At 39.0% G+C, this 13,220-nt stretch overlaps 1 protein-coding gene across 2 annotated transcripts in view; it reads left to right on the plus strand.

Annotated features, from left to right (window-relative positions):
* The window catches only part of LOC116463456 (Golgi-associated kinase 1B-like), a 257,888-nt gene that overhangs the window by 32,249 nt on the left and 212,419 nt on the right, over positions 1–13,220 (plus strand). The window lies entirely within an intron of this gene.

A 13,220-nucleotide genomic window follows, 5' to 3' on the forward strand; every position in this document is an offset into this window, starting at 1 on the left:
AGGACTTGCTTTATGAATCTGGGTGCTCCTGTGTTGGGTGCATATATATTTAGGATAGTTAGCTCTTCTTGTTGAATTGATCCCTTTACCATTATGTAATGGCCTTCTTTGTCTCTTTTGATCTTTGTTGGTTTAAAGTCTATTTTATCAGAGACTAGGATTGCAACCCCTGCCTTTTTTTGTTTTCCATTTGCTTGATAGATCTTCCTCCATCCCTTTATTTTGAGTCTATGTGTTTCTCTGCACGTGAGATGGGTTTCCTGAATACAGCACACTGATGGGTCCTGACTCCTTATCCAGTTTGCCAGTCTGTGTCTTTTAATTGGAGTATTTAGCCCATTTACATTTAAAATTAATATTGTTATGTGTGAATCTGATCCTGTCATTATGATGTTAGTTGGTTATTTTGCTCGTTAGTTGATGCAGTTTCTTCCTAGCCTCAATGGTCTTTACAATTTGGCATGTTTTTGCAGGGGCTGGTACCAGTTGTTCCTTTCCATGTTTAGTGCTTCCTTCAGGAGTTCTTTTAGGGCAGGCCTGGTGGTGACAAAATCACTCAGCGTTTGCTTGTCTGTAAAGTATTTTATTTCTCCTCCACTTATGAAGCTTAGTTTGGCTGTATATGAAATTCTGGGTTGAAAATTCTTTTGTTTAAGAATGTTGAATATCAGCCCCCAGTCTCTTCTGGCTTGTGGAGTTTCTGCTGAGAGATCAGCTGTTAGTCTGATGGGCTTCCCTTTGTGGGTAACCCGACCTTTCTCTCTGGCTGCCCTTAACATTTTTTCCTTCATTTCAACTTTGGTGAATCTGACAATTATGTGTCTTGGAGTTGCTCTTCTCGAGGAGTATCTTTGTGGTGTTCTCTGTATTTCCTGAATCTGAATGTTGGCCTGCCTTGCTAGATTGGGGATGTTCTCCTGGATAATATCTTGCAGAGTGTTTTCCAACTTGGTTCCATTCTCCCTGTCATTTTCAGGTACACCAGTCAGAGGTAGGTTTGGTCTTTTCACATAGTCCCAAATTTCTTGGAGGCTTTGTTCATTTCTTTTTATTCTTTTTTCTCTAAACTTCCCTTCTCGCTTCATTTCATTCATTTCATCTTCCATCAGCGACACCCTTTCTTCCAGTTGATCGCATCAGCTACCGAGGCTTCTGCAATCTTCACATAGTTCTCAATACTTGGCTTTCAGCTCCATCAGCTCCTTTAAGCCCTTCTCTCCATTGGTTATTCTAGTTATCCATTCGTCTATTTTTTTTTTCAAAGTTTTTAACTTCTTTGCTATGGTTTTGAATTTCCTCCCATAGCTCGGAGTAGTTTGATTGTCTGAAGCCTTCTTCTCTCAACTCGTCAAAGTCATTCTCCGTCCAGCTTTGTTCCGTTGCTGGTGAGGAACTGCGTTCCTTTGGAGGAGGAGAGGTGCTCTGCTTTTTAGAGTTTCCAGTTTTTCTGCTGTTTTTTCCCCATCTTTGTGGTTTTATCTACTTTTGGTCTTTGATGATGGTGATGTACAGATGGGTTTTTGGTGTGGATGTCCTTTCTGTTTGTTAGTTTTACTTTTACCAGACAGGATCCTCAGCTGCAGGTCTGTTGGAGTTTACTAGAGGTCCACTCCAGACCCTGTTTGGCTGGGTGTCAGCAGCGGTGGCTGCAGAACAGCAGATTTTCGTGAGACCACAAATTCAGCTGTCTGATGGTTCCTCTGGAAGTTTTGTCTCAGAGGAGTACCCGGCCGAGTGAGGTGTCAGTCTGTCCCCACTGGGGGGTGCCTCCCAGTTAGGCTGCTTGGGGGTCAGGGACCCACTTTAGGAGGCAGTCTGTCCGTTCTCAGATCTCCAGCTGCGTGCTGAAAGAACCACTACTCTCTTCAAATCTGTCAGTCAGACAGGGACATTTAAGTCTGCAGAGGTTCCTGCTCAATTTTTGTTTGTCTGTGCCCTGCCCCGAGAGGTGGATCCTACAGAGGCAGGCAGGCCTCCTTGAGCTGTGGTGGGCTCCACCCGGTTCGAGCTTCCTGGCTGCTTTGTTTACCTAAGCAAGCCTGGGCAATGGTGGGTGCCCCTTCCCCAGCCTCGCTGCCACCTTGCAGTTTGATCTCAGACTGCTGTGCTAGCAATCAGCGAGACTCCGTGGGCATAGGACCCTCCGAGCCAGGTGCGGGACACAATCTCCTAGTGTGCCGTTTTCCAGGCCCGTTGGAAAAGCGCAGTATTATGGTGGGACTGACCCGATTTTCCAGGTGCCTTCTGTTACCCTTTTCTTTGACTAGGAAAGGGAACTCCCTGACCCCTTGTGCTTCCCGAGTGAGGCAATGCCTTGCCCTGCTTCGGCTCGCGCACGGTGCACTTCACCGACTGTCCTGTACCCACTGTTTGGCACTTCCTAGTGAGATGAAACCGGTACCTCAAACAGAAATGCAGAAATCACTCGTCTTCTGTGTTGCTCAGGCTGGGAGCTGTAGAATGGAACTGTTCCTATTCGGCTATCTTGGCTCCACCCCCAACACCCGTGAAATTCGTTCTTGTGTATAGCTGTAGTTTATTTCTTCCTATTGTGTTTGTATTTCACTATGGAAAAATAGCACAATTTATTTTTTGTTTTGCTGTTGATGGCCACTTGGGTAGTTTTTAGTTTGGGGGAATTATAAGTAGCACTACTAAGAACATTCTTGTCCATATCTTTTGGTGCATAAATGCATGAAATGCTGTTGGGTACGTGTGGAATTGCTAAGTCATAAGGTTGGTGTATGTTCAGTTTTAGTAACTACTGCCAAAGAGTTCTCAAAGTGGTTGGATCAGTGTACATTCCTACCAGCAGCATATAGGAATTCTGACTTTCACAGACTTACCAATAATTATTTTCTGCCTTAAAAAATTTTATACATTCTAGGCCGGGTGTGGTGGGACACACCTTTAATCCCAGCACTTTGGGAGGGTGAGGCAGGTGAATTGCTTGAGTCCAGGAGTTTAAGATCAGCCTGGGCAACAGAGTGAGACCACATTTCTGCAAAAAATACAAAAATTGACAAAGTGTGGTGGCACGTGCCTGTAGTCCCAGCTACTCTGGAGGCTGAGGTGGCAGAATTGCTTGAGCCTGGCAGGTTGAGGTTACAGTGAGCCATGATCAAGCCACTGCACTCTAGCCTAGGTGACAGAGTAAGACTCTGTCTCAAGAAAAAAAATCCATTTTAATAGATGGGTTTTAATGAATTGTTGTTTTAATATATATATTTCCTGATGTCTAATAAAGTTGATTACACATTTTATGTGTTTATTGGCTATTTGAATATCCTCATTCATAAAATACCAGTTCAGGATTTTTGTTCATGTTATTTCGGGGTTTCTTTCCTTATCTTCTTTTTCTAACTTATTAATTTTAGAAATTCTGAATGAGTCCTTTGTTGTATATACATACTAGAAATATCTTCTTCTACTTTCCATAAGGTTTTATATATCAAAGAATTTTTTTAAAAAAACCTTCTCAGTTGTCAGATTACCACTTTATGGTTAAATAGTTCATTACTTAACAGTTATTAGTTCTCATCTCTGATATTGTAATGCAAAAGCATCCATAGACAATATGCCAAGAAATGGATGTGGCTAAATTCATCCTGTAGCAGGCCAGATTTATCCAACATGCCAAGGCAAGGAGGGAGAGAAAGAGGAGTAAGATGGTAGATATAATCTCAAATATTTCAGTATTACGTTAACTCAAATGGACCAAATGTTCCAATTAAAATTATTTCTCTGTTCTAGGCAAAACACACTAGAACTAAGATTGTCAGATTGTATTAAAATAGAACTAACAAGTAATACACCTTAAATATAAGGCATAGAAAAATTGAAAGTAAAAAATGGAAAGTCATTCTGTGAAAACACCAACAAAAAAATTGGAAGTAAAAAAATGGAAAGTCATTGTATGCAAACACCAACAAAAAGAAAACTTGCAGAGTTATACTAATAACAGATAATGTAAACTTTAAGGCAAAGAGCATTACTAAAAATAAAGGGAAATATTTCAAATGATGAAAGATACAATTCACCAGAAATGTATAACACTCCTAAATTCATATACATAGTGTCCAAATATGTAGAACAAAATTGACAGACTCAAAAGAAGAAATTGTCAAAACCATGATTGTAGAAGAATTTAATATACCTGTCTCAGTAACTGATACAACAGAGAAAACAATCAGCACACAGAAATTTAGAACACAGCTAACTTACTTTGCTATGTGCATGTATGTATGTGTATAAAACATGCTGCTGGAACATAACCTTCAACAACTGTATTATACATATTCTATTCAAGTTTACATGGAATGCAACAAAATTATATATAGCTGGACAGCAAAGTAAGCCGCAACAACTTCACAAGTGTTAAATCATATGAAGTATGTACTATCATCATAGTAAAATTGTTAGAAATAAATAGCAAAAATACAATGGGAAAAATCCCTGAATGATAGAAGATTCTACGTTTCTAAGTAATCCACATGTCAAAGCAAAAATCATGGTTAAAACTATAATATGAAACTACCACATAAAAACTTGTGGAATTCAGCTAAAGCAGTGCTCAGAGGAAAACTTATAGTTTTAAATGCATATATTGGAAGAGAAGAAAGTCTGATAATTTATTATGGAGGTATTCATCTCAAAAAATTGGAATAAAAATGGCAAATTAAACTAAAAGATTCTAGAATAAAGGAAAATTTAAGAAGAGAACAAAAATTAAAGAAATTGAAAACAAAAATACACCAGGAAAATTAATACTAATGAAGTGGCTACGTTGTCTGGAGTAAATACCTGGGGTTTGTCATCTTGTGCCAGGAAAATTTAGGACATAAACACACAGGAGGAGTTTAGGAGCAGAAGTTTAATAGGCAAAAGAAAGAGAAAGGAAAAACAAAAGAAAAGAGAATTAAAAGAAACAAAGTAGAAAATTTCCAAATGCTTGAAAATTAAGCAATATAATTCTAAGTAGTGCATGTATCAAAATAATCACAATAAAATAAAATAAAATAAAAAAGAGAAAGGAAAACAGCTCTCTCTCTAGTGAGAGAGGGAGACTGCCGAGATTAAAGGTGGGCTGGTGGCAGATGTGCTGGATTTTATCGTCAGCCTTGAGGAGGCAGTGTCTGATTTACATAGGGCTTACAGATTGGTTCGATCAGGTATGACATTTACATATTATACAGGGAAAGCTGGCTACCCCACCCTAACTTTATTATGCAAATGGGTTTCTAGTTGACCTGGGCCAACTTGTCTGCTCCTTACAATACACGTGACTGACAAAGAGAAGGGAAGATGGAGCTGCCATCTTGAACATGAATGGCACAACTGCCGGCATCTATGTCTGCAGCTCGATTTTACAGGCAGCTCTTTGTTAGAAAAGACAATAATTTGCGGCTGCTTTTCATTAAAAGGAAAACCTTACCCAGGACTTTCGTACCCTCACTATCTGCCTAATTTCTTCTTAACGCCTGTATCACTAATAATATTTATAAATATCTTGCAAGACTGATAAAAGAAAAAGAGAAGGTAAATATTATCAACATCATGATTCTACATACATTAAAATGATGAGGATATTATGTACAACTTTATTTTATTGCAATACCTTTGAAAATTTAGGTGAAATGTGTAAACTGATATAGGAGAAAATAGGAAATCTGAATAAGTCTATTTTCTGTTAAAGAAATTTAGTCTATAATAAAACAACAGCAAAAACAACAATAAAACCTCCACAAAGAGAAGTCCAGCCCCAGAAGAACTCAATAATAAAGTCTTACAAACATTTAAGGAAGGCTCATTAACACCTTAAACACAATTTCCCCAAAAATAGGAGAAAAGGAAAACATCCAATTCATTGGATGTAACATTGATATCAAACTCTGTATAGGAGATTTCAAAAAAGAAAAATGGAAATCTAGTTTGTCATATATATATATGCATATATATATACACATATATATATATGCATATATATATACACATATATATGCATATATATATACATATATATATATGCATATATATATATATATATATATGCAGAAATCCTCAAGAGAATAACACAACAAATTTAGGTGTATTCTGGGAATGCAATGTTGCTTTAACATATGAAAAATGAAGTAATTCACCGCATTAGTGGCAAAAAGTAGAGAAAAGACTACAATAATCTTGATAGATGCAGAAAAAGCACTTCATAAGATCCAATATCCATTTTTTGACTCAGGAAACTAGTATTCACTGGGAACTTCTTTAATGTAGGATAAAACCTACCAGAAATAACACACTTTATGGTAAAATGATAAAAACTTTCCTCCTATGATTGAGAAGGAGAAAACAATGCTGAATACCACCATTTCTATGCAACACATTACTGGAAGTCCTACCCAATGCCAACCTTAGCAACTGGAATATCTTCAGGACCTAGCAATAGCTCTGGATCTCTGACGTTGCTATTTCTGCATCCTTCAGGAACAGCATTCTCTTCTCTACTTCAGGGCTTCTGCTTATACTGACATTGACCTATATCATATGCTGGCACTAACTCACTCTCTCCATGTATTTCACAATCAAACTCCATTGAAAAGGAGGGTTGTACCATTATGTTGGAAAACCATTGGGAATTACCTTGAAAGGTGGAACGTCTGTATACCACACAACCCAGTGATTTCACTCCTAGGCAGACCATGAAGAAAATTTTGTACCTTTGTATCAGGAGCCATTAGAAGAAAGCCCGTGGCAGCACAGATCATGGTATTGCTTTTTTTCCTACTATAAAAATAATAGTTTTTAACAGTAGAATGGAATAAGAAATTGTGGAGGATTAAAACAATAAAAGATACAGTTGTGAAAATATAGTAGCATATAACTACTTAAATTGTGGATGCTTAATTTTGAATGCATACATATTTATGACAACAATTTTTTATTTTTTACTCTATTTTATTTTTCTGCCAAGGCTCTGTCATCCAGACAATTGTTTAAATTAAAAGAATGATAAACACAAAATTTATAGTAGTGATCTGTGCTAAGCTGGGCAGGAAGCAGGGCAACGGGATGAAAAGTTATGAATAGAGGTAAATAAATAACATTTTATTTCTTGGTTGGGTGATAGCTTCATGGATGTTCATTATATTATTGCTCTTAATGTACATATATTATGTGTATGTATTCTTTACATACACCAAGTTTTATACCAAAAACCAGGTCTTTTATTATAGATGATAATAAATTCGGGAAAACAAGATTTGCAGTGGTGAGTGACATGGAGGCCAAAGCAACTTCATGTTGCATACTAATCCACCATATTGACATCTGATTAATCTCAGTTTTGTGAAGGCCTCTAAGATACCTACTTTATCTATCATTGCTTGTGCAAGAGCACCTACTTACTGTAAATCCCAACTTTAGGTCAAAACAACCTTTAATGTTACTGTATTTCAATTGTCCTACCTGTTTCTTCCAAGTCACCCTTTCTCTATGGTTTATAAGCCCTGGGTCTGGGGGTGCAATGGCACAGGGATACACCATCTTGTCTTGCTGCTGCCTGAGACACAGACATAGCTTCTGTTCATAAGTCTCTATTAAATGTTTCTAAGAAACTGGATTTGTTAGCCTTTTTCTTAGGCCTCTCAGCTTCCTTGGACGTGGGGCAGGTTAGCATAGACTGGCTGCCCACTGCGGAACACGTGGTGATTCCCTTGTTGTACAAGGCAGAGGCAACAACATTGCACAGCTAATCAGGTGCTTATTGTAGATAATAGATGAAGGTCATCTAAAATGCTCTTAATTGCTAGATATGGTGGCTCACACTTGTGATCTCAGCACTTTGGGAGACAGAGGTAAGAGGACCACTTGAGGCCAGGAGTTCAAGACCAGCCAGTACAACACAGTGAGACCCAGTCTAAATTTGTTTTTATTTTTTTAAACATTAGCTGGGCATGGTGGCATGTGCTTGCAGTCCCAGCTGCTCTGGAGCTGTGATTGTACCACTGCACTCCAGCCTGGGTGACAGAGCAAGACCCTGTCTCAAAAAATAAAAAAAGAAACAAAAAATCCTTCTTACTGGCTGCTTCTTACTTTTGCTGTTGGTACAAAGGCAAATGTTAAAAAATAATAAAAAATAAAAAACCAGAAAAAAAAAAAAGACTTCATTGAGCTCTCAGCTGGCCTCTATCATCAATTACCTCATAGGCCATGCATGGGCCACTCTATGGATGGGCTTCCTTTGGGTCAGACACCCAACCCTGCTCTGGTAAACTGTGACCTGGTCACATGTACTGAACTCAGAAGCCCGTGGATGGGGCAGCCTCCTGTGGCTTCCCTAGGAGTGTGAGTACAACCAGCTAGCAGCTTGTTGGGTCTATCTAGTACAAGGAGTGAGCTCATCTAGAAAACAAAAAGATACTGAGTTCCAAACAGACTGCCCTTTTCACCAGAGGGCAATTTGAATCTCTCAGTTATAATATTTCTTGCATTTTAGAGCTTCCACTTACTCTCACAACAATTCTTGTAAATATGAAAGTTTTCTGGCCTTAAACTTTTATAGTATCTGCGCACTAGGGTTCATTGATGTAATTGTTTTTTTCTTCAGACCATTCAGAATAGTTTAATATACAGCTGTAACTGGTCTTGGTAAAAATTCTACAACTTTGACTTTAAGATAAGATGGCTTATATGTGATGAAATAAGCTTGAGTCTAAAGATTCATTTATTTAAAATTTAATAGTTGGAGTTTACTTTTGTAAAAAAAATTTAAGAGAATTATTTGGCATTGTGCTTAGCAAATTATCTATTGTGTTACTAATTCTACATTGATTAGAGAAACACCTTCAAAATAAATAAAGGAAGAAAATAATTCATTTTTATTACGTGTATATTCCAATTTTCTTTGTTATTGTACGTATTGAGTATATGTATTTATATTTTTAAGACAGGGTCTCACTCTGTCACCCAAGCTGGAGTGCAGTGACTTGATCATAGCTCACTGCAACCTTGAACTCCTGGGCTCAAGCAATCCTCCTGCCTCAGCCTCCTATCTTGGACTATAGGCATGTACCACCATGCCCCTGTAATTTTTTAGTTTATATGTTTTTTGCCGAGACGGGCTCTCCCAATGTTGCCCTGGCTGGTCTCGAACTACTGGCCTCAAGTGATCCTTACACCTTGGCCTCCCAAAGTGCTGGGATTACAAGCATAAACCACCACACCCAGCCTGTATTGCATATTTTACATTTGCAGGTTAGTAAAAACATTGCAGCTATTCAAGGAAAAAGCAGGTGGCTCAAATGAATAAATACTTATTTGTTTCTGAAAGTTTATATACTCCTGATGTTATAATTTAGAATAAAGAAAAATACACACAAATGTTAAAAGTGTCTCAGATAGGGCTGGGCGTGGTAGCTTACACCTGTCATCCCAGCACTTTGGGAGGCCGAGGCGGGTGGATCACCTGAGGTCGGAAGTTTGAGACCAGTCTGACCAACATGGAGAAACCCTATCTCTACTAAAAATACAAAATTAGCCCCGAGCCCTGCATGGTGGCATATGCCTGTAATCCCAGCTACTTGGGAGGCTGAGGCAGGAGAATCGCTTGAACCCACGAGGTGGAGGTTGTGGTGAGCCAAGATCTCGCCATTGCACTCCAGCCTGGGTGACAAAGCAAAACTTTGTCTCAAAAAAGAAAAACAAAAAGAAAAAAGTCTCGTATAGAATTTTAAAATCTCAAGTTTTGGTGGCTTTTAACTGGTAACTAGAATAAGCTATATTTATCCCTTGAAAAAAATTTTGGTTTTACTAGATGATAAATATTTTGCAGTGCTGCACATGACTAAAACTCTGCAGTATGGATCATCACAAAAGATTTAATCACTTTACATCTTTACTGAAGATGTGACTTTCATATTTTTATCTGTAAAAGGGTTATGGTCTACCTTAAGACACACACAATATATAAATATGAGGCTAAGCTATGACTGCTTTTGCAAAAAGTTAACTATTTCATCTCATGCATGTAGTGTAGCTTTAGTTTAGAATTCTGTCATTGGTGAAGCAAACTCTAAGCTACGTCACACAAACTCTGAAGGGTACAATCTGACTCAGGATGGGGATGATAGAGACATTGTGGATCTCCACAGCATCTCCTCAATGCCTTAGGCTATCCTGATGTGTTTGTATGCTAAATAATAATATTGATTTCTCTTATGTCACAGTTCTGTGTTTAGGGTCAAGACACAGTTATGGCTTCAAGATATATTATGGCAAAATAAGAAAAAATTGCAGCAAAGCTTCATCTGTCAGTCTCTATTGCTCCTGTGATTTTGTGAAATAGGACATAAAGATCTTTGATTCTGAGACTAGACCAGCACTGACAATAATATTTGTATCATCAAAGTTTATACATATTTAGATTTTTAAAAGGATTGATTTAACTTTCTTGGTTCTACTACTAAGGTAAATCATTCTAGGCTGGGATCTATTAGCAACACTGTGATCAGTCTAGCCACATTTATCTGTGACATTGTCCCTTGTGGTAATGACAACAGTTTGATTAGCTCCAGGGATCCCTTTTATCTCCCAGCAACCAAATCTGGAGATGAGTTTGGGCGCTGCATGGTATTATGCTATCTAAACACACATGCATGTAAATGGACTCATACTTCTTAGAACCAGAATGAAGCAATTTGCTAGGAATTATTCACCAGCTATTAAATATGTCAACAAAGCAAAACAAATAATAAATTAAAGGGATTCCAAAGTCTGGTGGCTCTTGATAAAGTGAACCAAGTTGCTTAAGGTTTTTTATGCTAAAATGTTTATATATTATGAAAAGGATTACTTAGTATGGTATCATAAAGGGATGGGGAAAACTACGAGAGCTGTAAAAGTTAATAAAGTCACCTTGAGTGAAATCTCAGGCAAAATAAACCCACAGACTTCTAATGAACTATGATCAAATAGCAGAGTCAATAGTTGTGTGTATCCTAGGGTGTATTTAACAGTAAGGGGGAAAAAGCTGTAAGAATTTTATTTCAGTAGCTTACATTTAAATATTAATGAAAGACCCAGTGAGGAAGTTGTATCTGTATTCTTCTTTTTAGTACTTAACAAATAACACCATGAAAAATCATCTTCATTGGAGGGACTCACTATTTGATAAGTACAGATGCTCCCTGACTTACAATAGTTTGAAAATTTTTCAACTTCACAATGGTGCAAACCCATTGCAATCTTGATGTAATGTACAATATTCAACAAATTACAAGAGATAGTCCATACCTTATTATAAAACAGGCTTTGTGTTAGATGATTTTGCCCAACTGTAGGCTAATGTAAGTGTTCTGAGCACATGAGGTAGGCTAGGCTAAGCTATGACCTTCAGTAGGTTAGGTGTATAAAATGCATTTTTGACATACAATACTTTAAACTTAATGATGGGTATATAGGCATATAACCGCATCATAAGGTGAGGAGCATGTCCTAAATAAAAAAGAGGTCAGGCATGACTTCCTCATCATTCATTCAATTGCTTTTCCCTAGCTTCAGTTACCTGTTCATGAAAGCAAGCTGGTGTTGTTTGAGAACAGAGAACAAAGGCTTTTGTGGAATTGAATCCATAAATTAATTGAATCAAAACAATATGCCCAAAATAAGTGACAGCAGCCTTGGTAAAAGCATGATTGAATTTATATTGATTGCTTCATATGTAGTTAAAGTACAATGGAGGAGGAGCAAGAGCTGTACAGACACTGCCACCTCCAGCACTGCAACCTTTGTGATAGGGACAGGAGGCAGAGAAATTCTAGGCAGAAAAGGTAGCGTCCCTGCTGAGGGCCCCACCCTCAAGCCTGGAACCACTGCCCAAAGTGAGAACTTTGCATCCCCATTTTCCTGCTTGAATATTTCCTTCCAAAACCACCCTTGGCCCACCCCACCCCCTATCCTGTACCTGTAAAAACCCGAGGCTCCACTGGCAGAGAGCAGAGAAGGTGTATTAGTCTGTTTTCATGCTGCTGATAAAGACATACTCGAGACTGGGCAATTTACAAAAGAAAGAGGTTTAATGGACTTACAGTTTCCTGTGGCTGGGGAGGCCTCACAATCATGGCAGAAGGCAAGGAGGAGCAAGTCACATCTTACATGGATGGCAGTGGGTAAAGAGAGAGAGAGAGCTTGTGCAGGGAAACTTCCATTTTTAAAACCATCAGATCTTGCGAGACTTACTCACTGTCACAAGAACAGCATAGGAAAGACCTGCCCCCATAATTCAATTATCTCTCACTGGGTCCCTCCCACAACATGTGGGAATTATGGGAGCTACAAGATGAGATTTGGGTGGGGACACAGAGCCAAACCATATCAGAAGGGGAGAAGAGAAGAAGGAACTGAATGTCGGAAAGAAGCAACTTAACTTCAGAGGGACAGCTGGATGGCAGGACTTTGTAGAAGAGTCCAGCTGGAGATGGCCAGACTTCAGGGGAAGAATACCTTCCCGCTCCATCCCCTTTTCAGCTCCCCTTCCCACTCAGAGCCACTTCCATCAGCAATAAAGTCCCCCACATTTACTATCCTTCTATTTGTTCGTGTGACCTGATTTTTCCTGGATGCTGGATAAGAGCTCAGGATACAGAGGCCATCACACTGACCCTCTGTCCTTGCAAAAAGACAGAGGGTTCACTGAACTATTAAACACTTAAGCTGTCTGCAGATGGCAAAGATAAAAGAGCGCTGCCTGTAACACTACTGCTGCGGCTTTGGGGGTCTTGGGTGTACCCTTCTAGATGCTGCTGCAGGGCCCACATGGAGCTCCTGCTGGCACCCAGAAGCACTTGCCCCAGCTTCTGCGCCCACTCAGCTGTGCTCCTCCTCCTGTGATGGGTAGAGCACAGCAGATCTGAGTGAGTGAAGCCTGCCAAAGCGGCCAGCCAGCTCCAGTGTCCGCATTCCAGTTCCCACCCATGAAGAGGTCGGAGAAAATTTCCTGTTTCAGTTGTTTGGTAATTCTAGAGTGAAACAGCACAAAATGAATGTTGGCTGAGAAGCAGGTGCATAACACATTTTTCAACATTCTATGATGTAGCTAAAAATGTTCGTTTTTTTTCCCCTCCTGAGACAGAGTCTTGCTCTGTCCCCAGGCCAAAGTGCAGTGGTATGATCATAGCTCACTGTAACCTTGAACTCCTGTGCTCATATAGTCCTCCCACTTTGGCCTC

Source organism: Hylobates moloch, unplaced genomic scaffold (assembly GCF_009828535.3).
Source record: "Hylobates moloch isolate HMO894 unplaced genomic scaffold, HMol_V3 SCAFFOLD_37, whole genome shotgun sequence".
Classification (NCBI taxonomy): Eukaryota; Metazoa; Chordata; class Mammalia; order Primates; family Hylobatidae; genus Hylobates; species Hylobates moloch.